Source organism: Saimiri boliviensis, chromosome 2 (genome assembly GCF_048565385.1).
Source record: "Saimiri boliviensis isolate mSaiBol1 chromosome 2, mSaiBol1.pri, whole genome shotgun sequence".
Lineage (NCBI taxonomy): Eukaryota > Metazoa > Chordata > Mammalia > Primates > Cebidae > Saimiri > Saimiri boliviensis.
Genome location: NC_133450.1, coordinates 56973595 through 56999689, shown reverse-complemented (window position 1 = coordinate 56999689; position 26095 = coordinate 56973595). Strand labels below are relative to the sequence as shown.

The window sequence follows — 26095 nt, the reverse complement described above, 5'->3', positions numbered from 1 at the left end:
TCTCTGGAAAAGCCTTTTGAGTTCTGGGGAGCAAGGCTTGAAAATAAGTTTCCTTGGTTACGTATCTGTAAATGTGTAGGACTCCCCTGTATGTTACTCCATTGATGTTAACAAACTCCTTTGTGGTTCCACACCTCCGCATCTGTTTCATCTGCCTGGACTGCCCATCCCACCGCTGCACCTGAGAAACTCGGCAGCCGTTAAGACTTAGATGAAATGCCGCCATCTCATCAGTGTCAGCTACTTCATAGTTAAACTTCAGTTTCCCCATCAGGAAAACAGAGACAATGGCATCTCCCTCATAGGGCTGTTGTGACGGTTAAACCCATGTTAACACGTGTGGAACTTCTACTAGATCTGTGCGTATGTGGCACTTAACTAAGATTCTCCCTCCTTCCCTCTCTTCTTCTAGCCCTCTTCTGGGCTCCCCTAGCTCTTTGTTCATAGCTCTCGAGTTTACCATACTGCCGGGTGTGCTTCCCCAACGGTACCATGAACTCCTGAGGACAGAGGTTCTTTCTTAGTCATCTTTATAGCCTTAGAACCTAACTCAAGTCCAGGCACGTAGATGATCTGTAAATGTCTGTCAACTGAGTAAATAAAGGAAGGAATGTGTGAATGAACAAACACAGTCTGGTTCAGTGGAGGGGCATTCTGGCAGTTGCCCAGGAGGCTAACCTAAAATAAGAATATAGTGCCAGTTAATTGCAGCTTCTTACAGATAACTCAAGTCACTGGCAAAATGCCAATAGATGTTTTCATTTGGTAATTTTAATATTATTTATCTTAGAATTTGAACATTTGATAGAAAATAAAGATTGGTGGCCGGGTGTGGTAGCTCATGCTTGTAATTCCAGCACCTTGGGAGGCCAAAAAGAGCAGATTGCTTGAGCCCAGGAGTTCAAGACCAGCCTGGGCAACATGGCAAGACCTTGTCTCTACAAAAAATACAAAAAGTAGCAGGGTATAGTGGTGAGCCTCTGTAATCCCAGCCACTCCGGAGGTTGAGGTGAGCGGATGGCTTGAACCGGGAGGTGCAATTTGTAGTGAGCTGAGATTGTGTCAATTTTGTGTCAGTACATTCCAGCCTGGGCAACAGAGTGAGACCTTTTCTTAAAAAAAAAAAAAAAAAAAAAAAAAAAAAAAAAAAAAAGATTGTTCTACTTCTGCCTTCAAAGAAGAATGAATTCTTGTTAGAAGTTTTATCAAGCATACAATGAATCTTTTAAAAAATACTCTTTAGATGCCCAGAATTGGGTTAACTATACTCTCTGGCTTCTCCCTGGCTCAAATATGGGCCTCTTTTATCTGATGTATTTATTAAACAATCGACACCGCTGAACCTCTCACGACCCAAAGATGAGAACACTGACGATAAGACGAATCGACCTGCGTGTTGCTCTTCTCCTGTCCTATACTGCTGTCTCCTCCACATTCTGCAACCGTTAACCTGAAGTTTTTCTTTATTATCCCTTTCCTTTGTCAAAGGTTTATCACCTCTCTATATGTGTGCCTTCATAAAGCTCAGCTTTTATAGTGTTTGTTCTTTATTAATAGAGTATGATGCTGTACATGGTCTTCTGAGACTTGCTTTCGCCTTTCAGCATCACGTCACCTCTGATTCATCCACGTTGTTGCCTTTGACTGAAGTCATTCATTTTCACTATTGTGTAATTCTCTGCAGAGTGAACACACCGTCATTTATCCTGTCGACGGGCCTTTGGTTTGTGTCCACTTTTATGCTTTTACGAGAAGTGTTGCTATGAACATTCTGAAACATGTTAGCTAATGTGTAGGTGCCGAATCAAAATCTTCATCTTCAGTAATAGGACTTCATAAATAAGTAAAGACAATAAATACTCATCAGTAGTTGATGGAAAGCATTCAAATGGGTAGGAACTGCAGCAGTGGGGTGGGGAGTGGGTGGGAAGTGAAAAGAAATAGGAAAGAGAGAAACATAGAGACAGGGAATGTTTGGTAGCTGCAAGGCCAAGAAGAGCCATTTGATAGGAGAGACAAGTCTAGGAGAAGGTATTTTTCAAGTAAAATACTGTCTATTCTTCAGTATACATACCTTTCTATGTCACCATTTCAGATGTGTGAGTAAATTACATTGCTCACTTACACAAGTGGAGTTTTGCTTTGAAAATACTTACAGGATGAGAGGATAGCTGACACGTGAGTTATAAACAAAGACATAATTCATTTTTAGTACTATAAAATCAGCTTTTCTCACCTCTGCTAAACAAATGTTGAACAAATAGTAAAAGAATATTGGTGTAAGATATTCTAAACTGTTAGCCTATTCAAGGTAACCACACGTTTTGACCTGAGCTTCTGAATGAATGAGTGAAGATGCTTTGGAATGAACATCACTTGGGTCAGCTATTCCAGCACCAAACCCAGTTTGTGATGACCCCATCTCTAGTCTTTGGATCAAGGAGATAAAATATGTGTGTGTAATAGACCTACACACCAAAATTTGCTCCTGTCTTAAGCTTTGGAAACCCTGCTTAATTTTTATTTAGTTGACTCTTTTGCATCTACCGGGGCTGCTATCACCTATATGAGTGCCATGAAATTAAGATTTAGAGCAGCTCACTTTTCTACCAACACAGATTCTCTTCTTGAATTTTCCCTCCTGTCTTTAGGCAAAAGCAAATGCTGATATTAAGGCTGGTGGCTCTTTATTGAGGCATTTGGATCCTTAAATAACCGTAAACTAAAACGTGCCCTGAAGCATAGAGTATGATAAACACAAGTGTTTTTGCTATCAGGAGGTCCAATCCTGTTCCTACATGCTCCACATAATTGGACAGCAAACAACGCTCCTTTTCTTCCTTATGATCCCCTGTATTGCTGTGGAAATCGCAGCAACATGTGATAATTGGAATGATTGGACACTTAACATTCCTGAGCTCAGCCATGATAAAGAAAGGGTAGTAATCTCTTTGTGATTTTTATGAAGAGGAGTAAAACCTGGGTTGTGTAGTGGCCAGTTTTAGTAGTTGGTACCAGGTGCTATACAGTTAATTTTTTGAAGACACACTTACCAGTGAATTTCTATGCTGACAAATTTCAAATAATTGTTTCATCTGCCTTCGTTGAAAAAGGGGCTTGTCAGTGCTCTTAGGGGCTCCAACCTGTGCAGTGTTCTAAGCAGGCAACACACTGCTTAGAAGAGTCTACAAGGCAAAGACACGGACAGTTGAGTTTTCTGGCCGCCTCCCTGTGCCCTGGCCCTAAAGATTGAGTTCAGGACCACCTATGTAATTTGTGGGACTCACTGCAAAATAAAAATGAAGGGCTCCTTATTTTAAAGAAACGAAGACTTTCAAGGCAACAACAGAATAAGGAGCCCTGTGTGGCTCACTGTTCCCATCTCATAAAGGCAGCCCTGGCGCTAAGCTTAAGTAAGAAGTGGGATAAGAGAAGTTCCCTAATTCTCTCTGGCATAGTTTACAGTATGTACCAAATACTCCTGGGGAAGAGGGGATGTTTCGCTGAGGGCCCAGGGATGCGTTCTTCCAGCCCCTGGTGAACAGGGAAGACAGAAGCTGGGAGTGAATGACGGGGTCACCTTCAAGATCCTTTCTGTTCCTCAGAGCCTGTAACTTAAAAGCCCTTACTTATCCTGAGGGGACTCTAATTCTAAGATGCTGTGCTTTTCTTCCCTGCTCTTCACAAACTGAGAACTGCAGCTTTTCCACTTATTAACTATCGTGACCCAAGGCAGGTGATTTGTAGTCCGTGCCTCAGTTTCCTCATTTATAAAACCGAGGTAACAGTATTTAATTTGTGGAGTGGTTGTGAGGATTAACTAAACAACTCATGTAAAGTGCTCAGTGGAGTCCAGGTACATGGTCAGCTCTCGGTAAAGGGTGATCATTATTGCTATTATTGCGATAAACCCTTGCTTTTGGAAAAGCTTGTATATGAGAAAAAGGCCTGGGGTGACAATTCAGTTGAAGGCATATGCTACCCCAATAGACCTTTCCTAATTCCTTTTTCTCCAGCTTAACTCCTTTTAAATGTAGAATCTTTTGAATGCGATGAAAGTCCACACACTAACAAAGCCACTGCTGCCAGCAAGGTCACCCAAGGAGAAGCAGCCTTGTCCTCTGGGCGAGCAGAATTGCATGCATTTATGCAGATGCTCTGGAGGCTTGTACCGCTGTGCCGAACCTCCATGTGGGGTTGCCTCACTGCCTCGTTCCAATCCGGGCAGACGGAGTCTGTTAAATTCACTATTCTGCTTGGAAGGGTCATCAAGATTCATTTGTTGGGATTGCTGGTGACATCAGAAGCTTTCATAGCAGAGCTAGTTCTTTCCAGGAGAGTTTAGAGTCCCTGTCAGTTGCTGCTTCCTCCTCTGGCCTCAGAATAGGGTTGGGGGCAAGCCAGGTCAGTGCAGTATGTTAGGGCAGTCAGCTATCTCGTTATTTGGAACCTTTCTAATACCCATACTCTGGACCTAAAGACTCCCTTAGACCTGGAAAAGCCCCTCTCCCACTCCTCAAATGCGTACTGCATGTGGAAGTGTAACTCAGCCCCTATCCTTGGTGCTCTCTGTGGGTCTGGCTTCTCTGCCTCCAGGTGGTTCAGGATGCAGTCTGGAATGTTCTATTTCAACAAATGGACCATGTTGTTACATTATCTGCACTTTTGCTTCGTCTTGGGACAGATGACTGAGTGTCGACTTGGAGGTTTTGGGCCATAGATTTGTAGTAACAAAAAGAAAACTGACCTTTATGAAGCACTTTCTGGGCTCCTGGCACTGTACTAGAGTGGCGGTTATTTATTCTTAGAAGGCAGAAATTATCATCCCTTTTTTTGTAGATGAAGAAACGGAGATTGATTTAACATATTGCCCGAATGCACATAGCTGATAAATGGCAAAACTAGCATTTCGGAGAAGCAACTAAGTATCAGGATAGTGCCAACGACATGGGTAGAGAAGTTCTGACAGAATCCTGTAACACAGGGACTAAGGGAAGGCACAAAGACCAGCTCTCTAAACACCTGGAAGTAAGAACAGCCGAGCCAGATGCATCTCCTGCAACACGTCATTGAAGCATCCTGGTAAATGGGGTGGGAGCTGCCCCAGCATGGATGGCTCCTGTGTCTCCCTGGGAAGCAGCACATGAGCTGGTGGAGAGTCCTGGGGCAGGTGGGTGTCATAGGAGACCTGACCATGCCACTTGGAAACAAGGTTCATGCTGCTTTACAAGAGGCCTCCTAACAAGACACACTCCAGACCTCTCCTATTAATGGGGGTGGTGTCCAGCTTCTGATGTCCTGGAGGGTGGGTGGGTTGGACTGTTGCAGGTAGAAGTCCTTACCGCTGAGCTGCCTAGGGCTACAAACACAGGGACTCACACTTTTATTTCAATGCTTCATGGTTATCCCAGGGTAGGGATGAGCTTGGTAAAGGGTGAGAACATCAGTGGGACTTAAGGGTGACAGCCAGCTACATATCATTGACCTCCTTGATGATGACAATTCTCTTTGTTGTACACACTCATAATACCAGGTAACTCATCACGATTTGTAATTTCACTTTTATTTGTGGGATTCTTTGATTAATGTCTGTATCTTCCAATCCGTGTCTGCTTTTGCTCATCATTGATTCCCAGTACTTCATACAGTACCTGCCACCTATAGTGGGTATTTAAATAAGCATTTTTAATTGATTAATTAATGAATGAAAAGAAGTTCTGGAAGTGTGAGAAATTGAAAAAGTGCTTCGGAAGTAGTTGAGTGCTGCCTTTCCTGGCTCTGCTGATTAAGTATGTGACAGATACCATAATTATCAGTGTTCTGGATAAGAATCCAGAGAATTTTGTCTTTGGCAGTGTCAAAATTACAACCTTTGTTCCTCTTCACTTGCCTCTGCTAGGAGCGTTGATGAAACTCCCAGCTGATGCTGGTTGCAATCAGCATCAACTGGCTGGTCATGTGCATAAGGCATCTTGGATGTGGATTCTCCAGCTCCAGTCAAGCTGCCACATGGAGCGGAGATGAGTCTCCCCACCAAACCCTGCCCAAAGAGTAGGTTCATCAATAAAATAAGTGATCACTGTTGTTTTAAACTGTTAAGTATTGGAGGTAGTTCCTTGCCTACCAATGGATGCTGGAATAGAGGAGCTGTGGCCTCAGGAAAGGGACACAGATCACCTATACTGTGGCAAGAAGGAAGCCAGGAGGACAAACAGCCTGGCCCCTCTCTCATTTTGCCTGCTTATTTACTAGTACTAGTAACTTCCACTGGGTGAACCCCACCAGAACCAGAGGACAAGGAAGCTGTTGATGCTGTCCTTATAGGCCAAGCCCCTGGGACATGCCAGGTTAGAGAAGTGTGAAGGGGAGACCCCGAGGGATGAATGAAGTTACATGGAATAAGCACCAGGCACTTTGAAGTTGGTCTCCTGGAGTTGAACCCAGTTAATAAAGCTCAACTGTCCAACCACCCAATAGAGCAAGAACAGAAAATTTCAAAGACAAAGGCCACAGCCTATTTCACAAGGCTTCTAAGTGTGTGATCAATAAGACAGAAAGGAGAAAAATTTACCAAAGCCATTTCTTAAAGAAGTAAGCTGTCAGATGGGATAATCCCCTATGAATGCCAGCCTGGGCCTTGTACTCCCCAATTTCCTGAGCAGTATGAGGGGATCCCTGGGGGCCTGATACACAGTAGAAGATCAGGTTCTGCCTTTATGCCCCATAAAACAAATACTTGTATTTCTAAGGAAATTGGAATAATCTAGCTAAGGAAAAGGGACTCTTTCCTGGGGCTAGAAGCTCCAGATAGACAAACTCAGGTGACCTGGGCAGAATCAAGACTGGTGTTGCCTTGCTTGTCAGAGGCTGGTGGCAATGAATCCACTAGCACCTGAAGGGATCCCTGGACAGTGGCAGAGAGGGAGAAGCCCCTTCAATCTGCTTCTAGGAGGGCAGGCAGGCCACTCCCTGGGATCCGGGGCCAGTCACAAAGCCAGTGTGGTGCTCCCCAATGCCCAGTATGAATTTTGTCAAACCTAGTGAGAGCTTTGGAAAACTGCCCTGTTAAAGGGGGTGGTAGAGTACCATGATTAGAGCTGGGATTCAGGAGTCCAGCTACTTGGATTCAAATTCTGGCTCTGCCTGTTGCCAGCTGTATAATTTTAATTCCTCTATGACTTAAATTTTCTTATCAGTAAAATGATGATAATAATAGTGCATACTATGTGCAGCTTTTAAGGATACATGAGCTTATACTGCATACTTAGAGAAACAGCAGGATGAAGTATCGAAGAGCATAGGCTCTGGAGCCAGATGGCCAGGGTTTGAATCCTGGCTCCACCACTTACTACGTGCATGACGTGAGGCAAATTAGTTTCTCTGTCTCATTGTCCTCTTTTATGGGGGTAATAGCATACCTCCTTCATTTTGGTCATCATAGGGATTAATGAGTTAATCTATGTAAAGGGTTTAGAATGGCACCTATATTTAGCAAGCACTCTGTTAGCTGCAAATAGGACAATGCCTTGTACTTCTTGGTGTGATAGTGTGGCATATAATAATCATGCAATAAGCCGGGCGTAGTGGCTCAAGCCTGTAATCCCAGCACTTTGGGAGGCCGAGGCGGGTGGATCACGAGCTCAAGAGATTGAGACCATCCTGGTCAACATGGTGAAACCCCGTCTCTACTAAAAATACAAAAAACTAGCTGGGCATGGTGGTGCATGCCTATAATCCCAGCTACTCAGGAGGCTGAGGCAGGAGAATTGCCTGAACCCAGGAGGCGGAGGTTGCGGTGAGCCGAGATCGCGCCATTGCACTCCAGCCTGGGTAACAAGAGCGAAACTCCATCTCAAAAAAAAAAAAAAAAAAAATCATGCAATAATATTTTCCTTCTGCTGGAAGCAGAGACAAGAGGGGAACCTCATGTGCTTGTGATAGAGCTCTGCCCAGTTCGTAGTCAACAGATCTCAGGACCGCCCTTCTCTTGGTTGATGGCGCTGTGGGTAGTGAAGTTTGGTCCATTCCCACAGGTGTGATCACACTGGTGTCTGTTTTGTGCTCTGCCCCAATCACACCTTAGCTTCTAGGCTGCCCACCGAAGACATTCTCTCCCCAGTGGCACTCTCAGACCCATCCTGGCAGTGCACCGACATTATGGGATGACTGATGGCTCACTGGAAATGGGGCTTCCCTTCTGCCCTGGGGCTTTGCTGTAAAAGCAAGCACAAGAAAAATGGTATCTATTAATAAAGAAGGCTGTTCCTGGTAGACAGTGCCTCCTTTTTTCCAACTAGATGACACGCCTAAGGCATAAACGTCAGAGTCTGAAATCTGAGCCAATCTTGTTGTCTTTTCAGCTTCTGAAACCCACTTGGGACACTGTCACTCCACCATAACTCAAGGTTACCCTTCCTTAAGATCTCGCCCTACAGAGGCCTCACCATGATTTGCCTGTTGGAGCTTGGCTTGCTCTGATAGACAAAGGGCAGGGGTGGGGTGGGGTGGGGCTGAGCCGCAGCAGCTGTGGGTAGATCTTCCGGAGAACCGTGGGCAGCGCAGAGAACTCCAGTTGTGGGCCTGGCCCTGGTAGGCTGGGTGAAGTCTCTAGTGCTTAACCTCCTTAGGCCTCTTTTTGCAAAATGAAGGCAACACCAACACACTGGAAAGCCTCCTGAGACTAAACCCTTAAAGAGGGAGCTAGGGAAAAGCAGGTGATGGTGTTCACTGTGTTGACAGAACAGTCATGCTCATCAGAACCCCTGATTTAGGGCCTAGGGGGGCTGTGGAGAGAGCAAGGCGGAGGCTCCCTCCTCAAGTGGACAGTTCTCCTTCCTGGGGCCTCTCCTCCTTCCTATCCCCCAACCCGTCCCAGTGCTTCTCTAGAGATCAGAAAGATTCTCAGGAATGGTTGCCCCTTGGGCCGGTATCAGAGCAGGACTCTAGAAGGAAGGTCATGTGTTAGGCCTGCAAAATCTCCCCTGCTCCTAGATGCTTCCATTCCTTTTTACCTAACTCCGTTCTGTTAGATTTTTATTTGGCCCAACTTAGTTTTGTTTTGTTTTTCAGAAAAAGGGGAGGCTATTGGCATAGTTCTACCTTAGCAACTATCCAGGGAGCCTGGCCTGCTCCAGGCATGCAATGGGTTTGCCCTCAGAAACGAGTCCTATGAGTCCTTTACGAGCCCAGACAAGGGTAGCCCTGAGCCTGTTCACTCAGGCTGACCTGGAAAAACTGCAACCCACTAAGAAACTCTGTTTCTCAGCTCCATCCTTTCTAGAAGGTGCCATTCCTCCTGAGAGGGCAAAGTGACTGTTCAGTCTCAATCTCATATATCATTTGATGAAAGGAGTCGTACCAACTACAGCAAATAAATCGACAATTTCCAACATCCAACCAAATAGGCTGACTGCAAAATACAGCTACTCCAATGGAACTGAAATTTTTGTGGGTGAAATTTTCAGCCAGCCACCAGAGGGTGCCCGTAGAGCTCCTAAAAATGACCAAAACCTGAAGAATTAGAGGAGAAAGAAAATTTCCAGTGCATGGAAGACCAGGACAAAATATAGTTTCCCCCCACTTGACTTGAACAGATACGCCAGCCAGCCAAGGAGCTGTGTGGCTGTGGAGAAGAGGAACCAGGGTGGGAGTAACCCCAGATTTTTACCTAGATATGAACTAAACAAGTTGCTTCTTGGTTTCAAATTGGCAATTGCGATAGTCCTTTGAGGACTGGCCCAGAAAGCATTTTCATTCCCTGGCAAAACTCTTTTCCACCAGCTTCCCATCCATGTGTACAAAGGAAATGCAAATACATGTAAATATTAGCCTGAGCCAAAGTCTTCTTGGAAGGTAAGGCTGCTGCGACTGCTGCTGTTTAAAAAAAAATTCTATAATGCAAGTGAAAGGACAGATTTTCTGAGCCACTGCTTCTGTACCAGGGTGACAGTTCAGAAGGAAGAAATGGAGGTGCCATGGTTCTCTGAAGAGATGGTTTTGTGTGGGCCAAGCCTGGAATGAGAGGATGGGGACAGCTCCCACCCTCTTCCCAGCAGGGCCTGACAAGCAGGCTGTATGGCATTCCTGTATCTCCAGGGCTGGCACAGTGGCTGACACACAGTAGCTGCCTGTAAGTGTTTGTTGAATGAGTGAATGAATGACTAGGAAGGGAGCTGGAGGGGTGTGACGCTGCCTGGGCTGGCTGGGGCATTCACCAGGGTGAGGGATGACAAGGAAAGGGATAGGTTAGGGTGGGAGGGTAATTTCCCAGTGAGGAGAGATCCCATGTTTCATCGGGGTCACCTCTGTCTGAGGCTTTTTCTGTGGGTGGCCAAGGCCTTAAGACGGAGTGTGTAGACTCTGCCCTAATGATAGTCACGCTGCCCAGTGGTCCCATTCATTCATACATTTGTCTACTAATTCACAGCTATTGAGTACATAATGGGAACCATGGCCCTCATCCCTCATCCCTAAGCAGGTGACTGCAGCCCGTCTTAGCCACCTTGGTAAAGTGGGGATGGGAATGCTGGAGGAAGCGAGCACATGGCTAATACTGGACAGGGGCTTTGGCTCTCTGGAAATGCAGCCAGCAGGGAACTGGACTGAGGCACTGGTTGCTGGCAATTGGGCCATTTGTCTCTTTGGACAAATGCAGGTAATAAATGTATATGTGCTCTATGCGTATGTGACTATGCAGGTATGAATGTAGGTTACAATAATATTTCACCTTTGCCTGAGGGTCTACCGTTTCACTACCCTTTCACAGCACCTGGCCTCCATTGCTGCTGCATACAAGGGAGAGAAGAGGTGATTAATATTTAAATTTGGAAAGAGCTGTAGTCTAGAGACAGACATTATAATTCTAATTCATCATAGGAGAAATTATGATGTCCATGCCTTGCAGGGCATAATGTAGTACTTGCTCCCTTCCTAATTTTTCTCCCTTGGGGCTGCTTTAATGACAACTTTGGGGGATTACAGCCTCCAGATGAACCAAGGGGATGCCTGACTTGGAAGAAAGAGAATGGTTTTAGGAATCTTCTTGCATCTCTTCTCCCCTGCCCACGGCTAAGTCTGTCCTTCGGATACTGTAATGAGCATCTTTTCCACACCAGACTGAGAAGTGTAGTTTCTTGAGCTCTAACCCTTTTAGTTTGCAAATCTCACACTGACGAGGTACTGATGATTCCTGGGCCCACTCTGGGTGGTGGCCCAGCAGGGTTCCCCACATGCTGTGAGCTGTTTGATGGCATAGATTATGTATACATCTAGTCCTTTTTAATTTCTGATCTCCAACTGGTCTTGGCACAGCTCTGTGTACTGGGCAAGGTTAGACTCAAGTGAGAGGCTATTAAGAATGAGCTTCCACAAACCAGCTATAGCCAAAGCAAAGGGAAATGTGCTGGAAAGCTAAGCAGGCTCCTGAAGAAGCTTCCACTGGATTTTCCCATCAGATTGTTTTTGTTGTAAGATCTTCTCTAGGGAAAAAATAATCCATTTTTTTTTTAAAGGGAAGAAGAGAAAATCCATATCTAGAGGCAAAAGATGGCCCAATGACATCTTTGCCTGAGCTCTCTGTCAAGGAGAATCTTCGTGGAAGCCAAAAGATTATGGGGTTTAGACATCAACAGAGAGAGTGTGGGTCAGGGAGCAGCTTACCTTAGATATACTCAGCGTGGACCAAGGGAAGTTGTGCTGATCTGTGAGCACCATTTTATTAAATACATAGAGATAACCTCTTTGCTATTTATAAGAGCAAACTAATGGGAAGAAGCTAACTTTAAAATTACCATTTTGTCAAGAAAGAATAGAGCAAGCACTATAAACATTTACCTTTTTTAAAAATCTGTTTAGTAGACATAATTCTATAAGACTCAACTAACTACTTGTTAATAAATAAACTTATCTTGAGTATCTACTGTGTCTCAGGCACCAGTACCTATACTCATTGGAGACTATGATAGACAACACAATATGAATTTCTTGCCCTCAGGTCGTTTACAGTCTAGTGAGAGAGGCAGACAAATGACCAGATGGCAGATGAGAGACCTGCCTGCTCTGCTGTATCCTTGGCTGGAGAATCCTCCTGTAGTCCATGGAAGGGGCAGTTCTCTGAACCGAAGGGCTCCACCTCTCCTATGCTATAATTGGCCAGAGACGGGCCTCCAGTGGTTGATCAGAGTTTCAGCCCTTGGGTAACTCAAGCCAATCCAGTTTCTTGCTGTAAAATTTGTAATTGACATGCTGACAGATGAAGTTAGTTACAGGTAGGGAGTGAGCTTAAAGTTTACAGAGACTTGGGACTGAAGGCACTTGATGAGCCATGTATTCCCAGAGAGTGTGTAAAAGCAAAGGAAACAACCAGGAGAGAGGATGACAGGGGGAAGGCGGTGGACTTGGAGGGTCAACTCCCCTTGATGGCAATAACTCCCCATGCTCCTTATCTTTGTGTCCTGTGAGGTTATCATTCTTTAAAATAAATCCCTCTGTTCCTGAGACAAGTAGAGTGAATTGTTTTTCTTGTAAGCAAAAGTTCTGTTTTTAATTCAAAATGTTATAGGACAATGTGCAATCAGCATTTCTAGCTGCAGGTTCTGCATCCACAATTCCGCTAACCTAGGCTTGAAACTGCAGTTAGGCCTGTCATAGTTGTGTCTGCAGTGAACATTTACAGACTTATTTCTTGCCATTATTCCCTAAACAGTACCAAATATGATTATTTACATTGTATTTACATTGTACCAGGTATTATATGCAATCTAGAGATAATTTAAAGTGTATAGGAGGATGTGCATCGATTATATGCAAATGCTTTGGCACTTTATATCAGGAACTTGGGCATCCATAGATTTTGGTGTTCGTGGGTGTCCTAGAAATAAGCTCCCACAGATACCAAAGGATGACTCCCACAGATAGTTTCCCAGGACTGCTGCAATATGTAACCATAAATGTGGTGGCTTAAGACAATAGAAGTATGTTTTCTCACAGTTCTGGAGACAAGAATCCAAGCTTAAGGTGGCAGCAGGGTTGATTCTCTCTGAGGCTGTGAGGAGAGACTGCTCCATGCTGGTCTCCTAGCTTTCTGATGGCTCTCAGCAGTCCTGGTGTTCCTTGCCTTATAGACACATCGCTTCACTCTCTCACAGCCTTTCTCCACGTGTCTCCGTATATTCCTCTTCTGTTTCTTATAAGGAATGCTTATCATTGCAATTAGGGCACATCCTAATCCAGGACGATCTCATCTAAAAATCCTTACCTTAATTAATCTGTAAAGACCCTTATTCCAAATAAGGTCACATTCTGCGATTCTGGGAAGACATATCTTTTGGGGAGATATTATTCAACCCACAATAAACACGGCACCACTGTGTTCATTGCTGGGTTACTCAATTGGTGGATCAAACATGTGCTTAAACAATCAACAGAGCAGATGCACTCAGAGAGGAAGAGGGGAAAGAGAGGTATTTTTTTTGAAAGAATTTGAATTTAAAATAAAATTGAGATTCTTATAGGACAAGTTATGATTTAGGACTGTTTTACTGAAGTGGGAGAATGACACCATACTGTTCTCTGTATCTGGGGTCTTCAAGGGTATTCATGTTCTTAATGAGTTGTCAATAGTTGAGTGTGGTTAAAAGGGAGAATGTAGAAGAGTAGAAGAGTCTTTCTCCTTGTTGGTGGTTGTTTGTTCTGTTTTGTGTCTTGCAATCTTGAGGCCACTGGTGACCGTAGCAGGAACAACCGCTATGCTATCAACAAGGACTAAATGGAGATGAAGAAGATTGTAAGTGTAGATTACTTTTGCAAGAAGCTCAATTGTGAGGTGAAAGAAAGATTTCACGGTCTTTGAAATGTGGTCTATGATCTCAGAAAGTTGACTAGTGTTTGCGACAAATCTGGTATTTGTGATTCAATGCTACAATTAACTCTAACTGCTGTCAGAACTTCTCAGGGATGGTGTCCACTGATGTCTCTTAAACAGTACAAACTGAGGTTCTTAGCCAGGCCAGGAGCCCCTGACCCTGGTACCATCATGCCCTGAGTAAAACAGCACTTACCACCATGTTAATCCTATAGTTTGAAATACAAGAAACTTACAGGAACCTGAGTATGCCATGCCAATGCCCTCTCGGTCCTTTGTGCAAGCTATTTCCCCTGGCTGGGATGTCCTTCCTCCTTGTTTGTCTACTCATCTGTCAAAGCTCACCTAGAATAGTCCCCATTTGTTCTGCCCTCCTTCAAGAAGTTGCTCATTCTTTATAACCCCATAGCACTCCTGTAAGTATGGAACACTCATCACTGTACTATGGAATTCCTTAATTTTCGGCTTCTCCCATTAACTCATTGAAATCAGGAACCACATTTTTCCTTCTTCTAGTTCTCAGCTCCTGGCATAGTATTGGGCAGATGGTAGGAGTTCAATAAGCATTTATCAAATAAGTGAATTTGCAGCAAATACACTCAGATACTCAGTACATATTAAGGGGCACACACAGTTGTTTAACAAAGGAAACCAGCCAGGAAGGGGAATGAGAGAAGAAGACGGGGCAGACGCATTATCAGCATCCATCAGCCACCTCCATTGCTACTGGAATCCAGGTTTTTAGCAACATCCGCTCACTTTCGAGCAGCCATGTGCATAGGGGAAACTTTCCCTTCCCCAGCCCAAGGGTGGGTCTGATTGATCTAAGAGCAATCATATTTCCTTGCCAGTGATTGAGTCAAGAATGGGCATGTCACCCAATTCTGGCCCACAAGACATGGGAGACTTCTGAGAAATGTTTTCTTGCTCCTAAGACGTGAAAAAATGCTTTCTACTGGAGTTTGGATGCTTGTCCCCCCAAATCCCATGTTGAAATGTAATCAATCCCCAGTGCGACAGTGTTGGGAGGTAGGGCCTGATGGGAGGTGTGTGAGTTGTGGGGGCAGATCCCACATAAATAGATTAATGCCCTCCTGGGGTCGGGGTAGGTGGGGGGGTGGGGTGAGTTCTCACTCTGTTAGGTCCCAGCGTTGGTCATGGTTAAAAAGAGCTTGGCACCTCCTGCCCCCTCACTTGGTTCCTCTCCTGCTGTGTGATCTCTGTACAAGCTGGTTCCCCTTCACCTTTCGCCTTGAGTGGAAGCAGCCTTGGGACCTCATAATCAGGAGCCAAATAAACCTTTTTTCTTTATAAATTACCCAGCCTCAGGTATTCCTTTATAGCAACAGAAAACAGACCTGACACTTTCTCTTCTTCCTCACGGTGTTGTCAGGTCTGAAAAGAACACCTGAAAGTACTGAAGCCATCTTGCCATGAGCAGCCTGAGAATGGAGCCGATGACTGAGGGTGGCAGAGCAGAAAGATGGTAAGAGCCTGCATCTGTAATAACTGGGCTGGCCACTGAACCTGCCTACCCAACCCTTTCCCCCTTGGTAATTACAGTTATCCCAATCAATGAATTCTGAAAAATGGTTTAAGGGTGTTTGAATTTGGGTTTTATGGCTTGAAGCCATAAGCATTCTAGCTAAAACAAGTTGCCATGTAGTAAATGTTTATTAAACATTTTTAATAAACACTTATTAATGTATATTAAATATAACTTGATTTTAAAGTGGTGGTCTTAGAAATCAAAGGGCATGTCCCTTGTGAGTCTGTCAGGCAATAGGATTTGGAAACGTGAAATACAGTATTCTTACGGTCATCCCCTATGAGCCCACGCTTACTTTGTTTATTTGACTCTACCACTCAGATAGTACAGGCTAAACTTATTTTCCTGGAAGATTAAGAAAAATTTGGCCATGAGCTATGCAAGGGAAAGTAAGCAAAGTTGCAAGACATAGGCAGAAAACCTCATTTCTATCCAATCTCTGACCCAAAGAAAAAGTCACTTTGGGGAGATACATAAAGTTTTAAATGTTGAAGTGCAATTAATTGTAGTTAAGTTTTTAAAAATTAAATTTGGTTTCCACTGGCACATGAATAAAGCAATGATATGGAAAAGGAAATCAAGAAGTAGACCCAAATACATGCAGGGATTTAGTATATAATAAAGAACTCTTTTCACACTGGGGGGCAGGGGACGGGGGGTGGAAAACTGGATTTTTTTTTATTAATGGTGTCTGGACAACAGGGTAGTCAACCATAACAATAAATACATTTTAAAAGTTAGAGCTGTACATTGCACCTTGCCAAATAAATCTCAGATGTGCGGGTCAGAGATTTTAAATATAAACACGTGAAACCATAAAATATGAAAAGAAATCATACAAGATTTTTTGTTGTAATTTATAGCTGAAGAAAACCTTTTAAAACATGGCACAAATTACAGCAGTCATAAGAGACTGAAAAATTCAACTGTGCTTTAAAAAATATCTGCATGCAAAAATGACAATAGCATGTCAAAAGTCAATAGACAAGTTGAGAAACATACCTGCAACGCATTGCTACACAATAATTCCGAGTCAGTAAGGAAAAGACCAAGAAACCAATAGAAAAATGAGCAAAGGACATTATATCAGGTGATATAGATTGGCAATTTGGCAATATTTATTGAAATTACAAATATATATACTCATTGATTCAATAATTTTATTTCTAGAGATTATAATACTTAAATATTTATAACTCTATTAATAGCAATTCTGTGAAATTATAGACACACTCTTATCTGTGAAAATCATTTAGGAGTAAGGTTAATCATTGCAGCATTGTTTGCAGTACCAAAAAATTGAAAGTAATGGAAATCATCAATGGAAGAGTAGTTAGACAAATGATACCATTTGTCTAATGTGATAGATAACTAGTCATCAAAAAAAAAAATGATTGAGGGAAAAGATTGAGGAGTTCTTTGTATAGTGATGTGGCATGATCCCCATAATACCTTAAGTAAAAAAAGCAGGGTACAGAACAGAATAGTGAATTACTATTTGTATAAATAGAAGATGATGGGTGGTACCTCACAGAAATTCACTTGTATATTTCTGCAAGGAAAAGTAGGAAGTCAGTGACACTGTTGCTGTCAGAGGGGAAACAGGGTGGCTGGCGTGTGTAGGTAGGAGGGAGGTTTCACTGTATATACTTGTATACCTTTTGAATTATGAACTACGTGAATATATTAGCTATTTCAGTTCCAAAATAAATATATTACCTTTTGAAAGATATTTTCAAACCAAGAAAGAGAAATAGAAAACCCTCAACACTTTATGAATGAAAACTAAAGATGAGGAACTGCAAATCCGATTCAATAAATGCAGCCCCCATATCTAGCATGATTAGAGCCTAACATCCTCACAAACATCTTCAGCCTTTCCACCAATCTCAGGTAGCCTGGGATTTGATTTGTCAACCTTAACCCTTCCAGGCCACTTCCTGATCCTCCTGCTTTATGGTCAGATTTGTCTGCCTGGGATTTGCCTTTGGGCTCTGTCATCCTCACACCCTGCAATGATGACCCACAGTGGAGTACCAAGCCAAGGGCATCCTACATTGCTCTTCCAAGCACAACTATTAGTTGTGCTTAGAAAGTTGTGCTTAGAACATGATTAGGCATGATTGTTTGTCTGAGGATGCAAAGGTAGTTGAGGTGTTTAATGTTGAAATGTTAGACCAAGGTGGAAGAAAATGAAGCAGATCAAGGTAGGAGGTTTTTGCCTGTAGATATGATGGGATGGTAAGAAGAAAAGACAATAGATCACAGAGAGCAGGAGAACCAACCCCTTGCCACACTTGGACTGGATTTTTCTCTTCTTGGAGCTCTGTGGTTGATGCCTTATTAACATCAGAGGAGATTTGATGACTTGTCATATTCAGTCCTGACTATGGAAATGAAAAAGGATAGAAAATGAAAAATATGGAAAATGAAAATCAATTGCATTCTTTAATTTTAGTCATTCCATTCCTGGAGCATATTGAATACTACTTTGGGTTCTTTCATTGTTCAGGTTATTAATAACAAAGAGCCAAAGTATTTCACATTCCTAAAGAATCTCAAAGGAGCCAGTGTAATTCACTAATTCAGTTACCTGAACTACATTTGGTAATTATTTGAGGATCACTTCACCCAGGGGTGAATTTCGACGAGTTGTGTGACACAGCTGACAGTCACTTCGTTCTCCAGTCAGTGCAAAAGAAAAATGAATAGCTAATGGGGGATGTCCTCCTAAAGGATTTTCCCAGTGAAAACTTCAGGGAGATGGATGCTGAAAGAATGTAATTAATTGCCTGAAATTAATACCTCCAACCTTACTCAAGGTTTTCTGACCTCTTTACTAGTGTCAGGGTAGAGAAGTGGCTTATCTCAGAACGGGGCGTTCTAGCAGCTGAGAGACCTGTGAATAACAGGCTGTCCACTGCTATCTCATTCTACACCTATGTAATTTTTTTTTAGTGATTATAAATGATATTGTATTTATAATTGTTTCCACATATTCACTTTTAGAATATGGAAATACAAATTCACTTTTTAATTGTCACAATTGTTTTCATATATTGATCTTATGTCAGTGACCTTGTTGAACTCAGTCTAAGGTATACTTTTGTAGATTCCTTGAGATTTTCTATGCAACCTATCATTACATCTGCAAATAGAGATAATTTTAGTCTTTCCTTTCTGATCTGTATGCCTTTTATTTCCTTTTCTTGCCTTATTGAGCTGGCTAGATCACAGTTGGACAGGAGTGGTGAGAGCAGACAGTTTTATAGACATGCTTGCCTTATACATGATCTTAGAGGAAAGGCAGTCTTCTATAAGTATAATGTTAGTTGTAGGTTTTTTTTTTTTAGATGTTCTTTATCAGATTGTGAAGGTTCTCCACTATTCCTAGTTTTCTGAGAGTTTTTATTGGGAATAGGTGTGAAATTTTGTCAAGTGTCTTTTCTGTATCTACTGATATGATCATGTGATTTTTCTTCCTCCTTAATTTATTAATATGGTGATTACATTGATTGATTGATTCTTGAACATTGAACCAGCCTTGTATCCTATGAACGTGATCATTCCAATGCTACTTAATTTTCAAGTTCATATGCAAGAAATAGTATCTCAGTTATGACTCTAATTTGGAGGAAGGGGATGAAGTGATGAGAAATGAGCTCTTCCAGACAAAGGCATTTGCTTTGGTCCACCTGACTGAATTGAGTAAGACTTCTGGCCGGGCACGGTAGCTCATGCCTGTAATTCCAGCCCTTTGGGAGGCTGAGACAGACAGATTGAGCTCAGGAGTTTGAGAACAACGTGGGCAAGATGGTGGAACCCTATCTCTACAAAAAATACAAAAATTAGCAGGGCATGGTGGTACATGCCTGTAGCCCCAGCTACTTGGGAGGCTGAGGTTGCAGTGAGCCAAGATGGTGCCACTGCACTCCAGCCTGGGCAATTGAGATAGACCCTGACTCAAAAGAAAAAAAAATTTGGCAAGAGATACTGAGGTCCAAGAGATGATATATCTAGCACTTTCTTCACCTCAATGAATCCAACAGGAACCAAAGACCTTCCATCTTCTCCTTATCAATTATGCTGTAAATAAATTAAATTTCTCTTAATTTTTAATGTCATCTTTCCTCTTTTATTTCTCCCGTCATCATTCCAAAACCTATTCAGAAGGATGTATTTGCAGGCATGTTGTTGGGGTGGTAGAGTGGAGTGTGAAAAGAAAGTGGCAAGATGTGATGAAAATAGAATACATTCTGTCTGAATGATCTGTTTTAATGATCAGTGTTCATGTAGGGATGTTTGAGAGCATGAGAAAGGAAGTCAAGGAGAGCCTGACCATCCCCGGCAGAGTCTGGAGTTTGGCAGCTGGGAATGGAGAGAGCGTGCAGAGTGAACAAGGGTCCAAGACGGGCTCAGAGCCACTGGATGATGACACACCTTCTGAATGGACATGACTCCTCAGAGTCCTCTGATCTCTGTCTAACACCTCACAGAGCAGCTGCCACACTGCACCACTCTCAGGCTCATTAGTTACTCTTTAGGGGGTTAGAGCACAGTGTGAAGGAAGCAGGGGTGATTGGTTTTATTCCTGCAATGATTGGGGCATTTTGCACTGCTTAGCGGCCCTATCCTGCCCCCTGAGGCTGGTCTACAGGTGGGAAATAGTGGTCCTGCAGGGGAACCAATTGGCATCACCAGATACACTGGCAGTGAGCAATGGTATGCCCCATGTTCCTTCTCACATGTGAGGGACTAAATGTTTTTCTAGGCCAGAGATTTTCCAATTATTTTGCCTTTAAGCTTTTATTTTTTTCCACTTCCAACTGAAATCTTACTAAGAAACTCATCAAATAGAAGAGGAGTTGTTCTGATTCAAATTTGGCAGAATTCAGAGATACATGAAAAAGATTTCCTTCCTCCTCTGAACTCTGCCACAACATTTCTAGGACTTCAATAAACAGAATTTTAAAACTACTGTATTATATGTTCTTTAATGCTAGTTAGTGTTCTTACCTAATTTTAGAGGGGAAGAGACTGAGGTATGAAGGGGCGAAATAACTAACTGTGCCAAGTCAATGCCATGAGTTTGCATCAGTCAAGAACTGTGCTTGTCTGATCTGAAAACTGGTTTAAACAAGGCAGGGCTTTATTTTCCTCTCACCTAAGAGGACAGTGTAGGCAGTGTGGGGCCGATGTGGTGTGGCTTATGAGGTCTTTGGAGACCTAGACTCTGTGCAGCTTAACATTCCATGATCTCAGGATGGATCCTCATCCTATGTTTATGATATGATTTCTAGAGCTCCAGCTATCTGATCAACACATAGAAGATGTAGAAACAGGGAGAATAGAAGGGGCTTTCTAGAAAGGCTTAGTGACTTTTGCTTACATCTGAGGTAAGTAATTTAAAAAATTAAGCTGGCATACTGACACCTGGATATGGTTTGGCTCTGTGTCCCCAACCAAATCTCATCTCGAATTGTAATCACAGTGTGTTGAGGGAGGGACCTGGTGGAAGGTGATTGGATCGTGGGGCTTCTCACGAGATCTCATGGTTTAAATTGTGTGGCAGTCCCCTTTCCCCTGCCACCATGTGAGACACACCTTGCTTCCCCTTCACCTTCCTCCATGATTGTGTTTTCTGAGGCCTCCCCAGTCATGTGGAACTCTGAGTCAACTAAACCTCTTCTCTTTATAAATTACCCAGTCTCAGGTAGTTCTTTAGAGTAGTATGAAAATGAACTAAGACACACCCCTTTCCCCCAGCAATATAGAAGCTCTGCCAGTGAGGAAGGGGAGAGTGGACGTTGGTGGATAACTGTTTGGCACCAACATATGTGTAAAAGGTATGCCTCTAAGTGAGCACATGTCCTGGATTTATCCCAATTGGAAATTGCCTGCCTCTTCTCATAAACACACCAAGTCAGTATTTCAGCATCTAAATGTTTTTTTCTCATTTTCTTTCTTATTCAGAAGAGGCTTAAAACTCCTTTGTCAGATTAGTGTACTGAATTTTATCTTAGAAAATAAGGTGTTCATAAAACAACCTCACTTATTTGTTAAAATTGCTTGACAGAGGAATTTTTTTTTCAAAATATCGTATATGTTTTGGATTGTCTTCAGACCATCATCCTGCTCTATGAGGGTGAGTGGCAGGTGGGAAGGTGCAGATTAGCAATATGTGGTTTGTGATCAAAAGTGGGAGTTGGCCTACAATTCAGGGCACATAGATCCCTGCCCTTTGACCCTTTACCACATGAGGGTCTTTATTTGCCCCTCACTAAGGTATTTCTTTTCCCCACTTGCTTTCCTGCCCACCTCACACGGGTGACAGGGGCACTGTTGGTTCAGAGTGGGCCACCTCTGCCTGTGGTGTGGTGTGGAAGACCAAGAATGGACACGGATTGAAAAGATCTGGATTCAGTTCTGCCTTTGTGACACCTGGACAAGTCACTTCATTTCTGCAGGCCTTGTTTCCTCTTTAGTAAAATGAAAGGATTAGACTAGATGAGCCCTATGGACATTTCCAAATCAAACATTCTGATATTATGTCTCCTGCTCCCATCCCCTGTCCTTTGTTCTCACGTGGGCTGGAATGTGAGCTATAAATGCTGCCAGTCACTGGACAAGGACTCTTAAAAGTCATCTGCTGACTTTTCTTCCACTAGAAAGATTTATAATAAAAAGTAGCCTGTTAACCTTAAGTTTCATAGACTTGTTTTCCAGATCCGAGAAGGTTTTCTTAATGTAGGTCTTTAACCAAAATGCCTCCAGTTGGATTGAATGCCTATTTTCTCTTGCCCTGTTGATTATATGGCTCTTGTCTGAACGTTCATAGGAAAACTTGAGACAAAATCATAATTGTAATAGGATGAAGAACATTTCCCAAAGATATGGGATCCAGATTGCTCATTGTCTATTTGCGAGTTCACTTTTTTTTTTTTTTGAAACTAAGTCTCACTCTGTTGCTGAGGCTGGAGTGCAGTGGCGCCATCTCGGTTCACTGCTACCTTTGCCTCCTGGGTTCAAGCAGCCCTCCTGCCTCAGCCTCCTGAGTAGCCTGGGATTACAGGTGTGTGCCATCACACCTGGCTAATTTTTGTTATAGAGATGGGATTTTACCATGTTGACAGCCTGGTCTCGAATATCTGATCTCAAGTGATCCACCCATCCCAGCCTCCCAAAGTGCTGGGATTACAGGCACGAGCCACCACACCCAGCCAAGTTCACTTTTTAACTGACTCAGTCAATCAAGAAAACTGGGTGCCTGTTATGTGCCAGTCTCTACATGAAGAACATGGGCTCCAATCTATTTTGCAGGTCAATGGGCTACAACGTGTCAGTCCCTGTCTCATGTGTATCATGTTCTTATGGAATTTTAACAACCATATGATGTTGGCATTTATTATTGAATTCTGTTGTTTCTGTCTACCCTTCTTTGACTGGGGAAACTGCAATACCCTTTTCCCAATCATTTATTTACGTTTTTTTTTTTTTTTTTTTTTTTTTTTTTTTTTTTTTGGTAACTATCATGTGCTAGGCATTAGAGCTATGACTGACCAAGACAGATAAGGTTTATCTGACAGGACTGTCAATCTGCTCATCATAGTGCCCTGTTGACTCCCAAGCACAAGCCTGACCAATCATGAAACATCATGTCCTTTTTGCCAGTGTTTAGACTAGGGTCTGGGAGAATAACCAAAGTAGGACCAGAGTCCTCGTATGCCATATAATCCAATGCTGGTTGCTGGAAATAGAAGGCTTCTCTTTATCCATTGGAGCCTTAGATTCAGATGTATATGGTAGCTACCCCCACTAATGTACTTTGCAGCTTCAAAAACCAATAAATTTCCTTTTTGCTTAAGCAATTAGATTGAACCATGTGAAAATGCCATTTTTGCAGGTTGAATGTCAGAATTTCATCTGGTTTAACCTAGCAGTTTACATTTCTGCTGCTGCCTATAATTGAATGAGTCCTGACTAATATGGGAGTACTGTCATCTCCAACTTAGATGAGGAAAATAAAGCAAGGGGTATTTATTTGGTTAAGGTCATATTTCTATTAAGTTTAGCAGGAACTAAAATCCAGGTGGCTTCAAAGCACATGTTCTTGATGAGCACTAGCAGAAGAGGTTGTTGCTCAGGAAGTGGGCCACGGGCAGCTGCCTGTCAGCAAACTGCTTGCTACTAATCCAAAAGAAGATAAAAAGTACTGTGCCAGAGTGCAACATCAACCACGCCACTAAGCATGCTCTTTAGTTCAGCTTTTGTTGTTGTTTATTTTTTAATTGCAAGACTTTCTCAATGAAGTAAGCAGTGTGCTGATTGAGATACTGGTCCAAGCTACATATATCCTCTTGATCTGGTGTCAACTGGTCTTGTGGATTGGCACTTGGAGGAGCATTGAGAGCAGTGGACCCTTGGGTTTGCTGCTCAGCTGACAATAGCCTCCATTCACTGGGGACTTCCACAGAAGCCATATCTATGCCATGTGATGCTGCTCTACAATTCTGCTAGTCATAATTGATTGGTTCAGGTCAGTTGTTTGAGCCAAACTGGACCAATTAGATTTTCTTGTCTAAGAATAGGGAATCTTGAAAAGAGAAACAAAGGAGCCAGGAGATGTAAGTAGTGAAACTATAAAAATAGCAGAATAAGCCCCCCCAGACCCTTGTTTCCATGTCATTGAAACTGTTGTTCTTAAGCTTTTGAGGTATGGCTACTCAACTCTTCCTGTACATTTTGTGAGATTATCCTTTCACAAGTACATTCCTTTTTGTTTTAAGCCAGCCAGAGCTGGTTTCAAAAGAACCTTAATACCGGCCGGGCATGGTGGCTCATGCCCGTAATCCACGCACTTTGGAGGCTAAGGCGGGTGGATCACCTGAGGTTGGGAGTTCAAGACCAGCCTGACCAACATGGTGAAACCCCATCTTAAAAAAAAAAAAAGAACCTTAATACCATTGAAAAATATAAGGAAGACCACACGTTCATGATTTAGGATTCTGTTAATAATTTCAATTATTTGCTAGCCCATATGAGGATGTTACCTACAATTCTGGGTCCCGGTAATAGCCGGAAATGTTGCTACCTGAACTGGGCATCCCCCTGTCCCTTACTGTCAGATGGAAATAAAGATAAATATAGTCAATTAACACTGGTTGCTAAAGACTCTGATAAGAATTGAACATCCTAGTTAAAACAAATAATCAACTTTTATCTGTATAACTATAAAATAATTTCTAGATAAATAGAAACCAAATGAATGAATTAACTTATTGCTAACATTAGGAGCAGTAGCCACTTTGGGGCTGTAGCACTGACATCTGCCCATTTAACTGGCTTTAAAAGAACCATTTGCTCTGGGAAAACAAACACCATGTCAACCACCTAAACTCAACAGGTCCTTGAATTCAAACTTGCTTTGAAAAAAAAATTATGGAGACACAACTTGAGTCCTCTTATATTACCTATCCATTTCTCTTTAGAAGTAATATATGAATCTGAAAAAATTCTTGGAAATCTCCTAAGACTTTCTCACTACTTGAAGTAGGAAGTCCCAGTAGATAGTTCATTCCAGGTTGGTGAAGAAAGCAGCTAAAACAGAGGTTTGAGATGAATGCTTGGCAGCTGGAAGTTGCTGCATGGGGCAATAGCAGAAGGAGAAAGAAAGCAGGTGCAAGTTCCTCCTTCTGCACTTATTTGGGGGGAAGATGCTGGAGGAGACCTTACAACCTTGATGACTTGATCGTTTATTTCTGAGTCCAGGATAATTGTCTCCCATAGGCTTACCTAGAACCTCTGTGATCTTGGTTCTGAATAGGTTAATCTACTTTTAATGGTTACCCAAATACTATTAAGCTAATTCTTGCCTTCCTTTGCTGTTTCTATTTAAAAATAAAAGTTCTGATAGTAATAGATGTCCCTGCCATTGTAGCCAAGAGAATTACCTACAGATGCTCTCTGAACAGAAAAAACATTGAACCTGAAATGCACATATTTATGCTTATAATTCTCCACATTTACAGCCTCTTCTTAGTCTTTTTAAAAAAAATCTAATGATTTAGGTGTAGAGTTCTTTTTTTCTTAATTGTATTGCTGGACTTATCTTAAACATAATCTGTAAGACTCTCAACATAATATCATTTATCCAGTATTTTTTATTGTACTAAATTTCAGGACTAATCTAAGTTTAAACTCTTTATTTTAGAAAATCAGTAACAGCAGCTAATTAGCACATCTCATTCTGGATGTATTTGCCAACCAATTTCAGAGACTCATTTGCCTGTTAAGAGATTTTATTGAACACCAGCACCACAGACGCTCTTTTTTTTCTAGTAAACAGCTCATGCTTATTATCTTATTACAGGAATGCCACTGGTTAAATCAGGCTCTGAATATAAATAGCCATATTACTGCCATCAGGCATCATTGTTTATTTAGTGGCTGTGAGTCATGCATACCTCTTTGATCGGGTTTGGAATGAGCCATTGCCGTTTTTGTTCAAAAAGGTTATTTGCAAAGGCTACAGAAGTATCAGTTAGATTAAACATGAAATTAATCAGCGTGGAATTTTATCAGCCATTTCTGCCACCAAACACCAGGTGTCAAGAGCATGTGCAAATGAGGGCTGAACATAATGACGCTGGGGACAGCTTAGTAGGGAGGTCAGAAAAGATTCCAAG

At 42.4% G+C, this 26095-nt stretch overlaps 1 long non-coding RNA gene across 1 annotated transcript in view; it reads left to right on the top strand.

Moving 5' to 3' along the window:
• LOC141583572 (uncharacterized) overlaps positions 1 to 26095 on the top strand; it is a 364246-nt gene that overhangs the window by 219099 nt on the left and 119052 nt on the right. The window contains exon 2 of the long non-coding RNA XR_012516224.1: positions 15255 to 15347. This is a non-coding gene — a long non-coding RNA (uncharacterized LOC141583572). The remainder of the gene's footprint in view (positions 1 to 15254; positions 15348 to 26095) is intronic.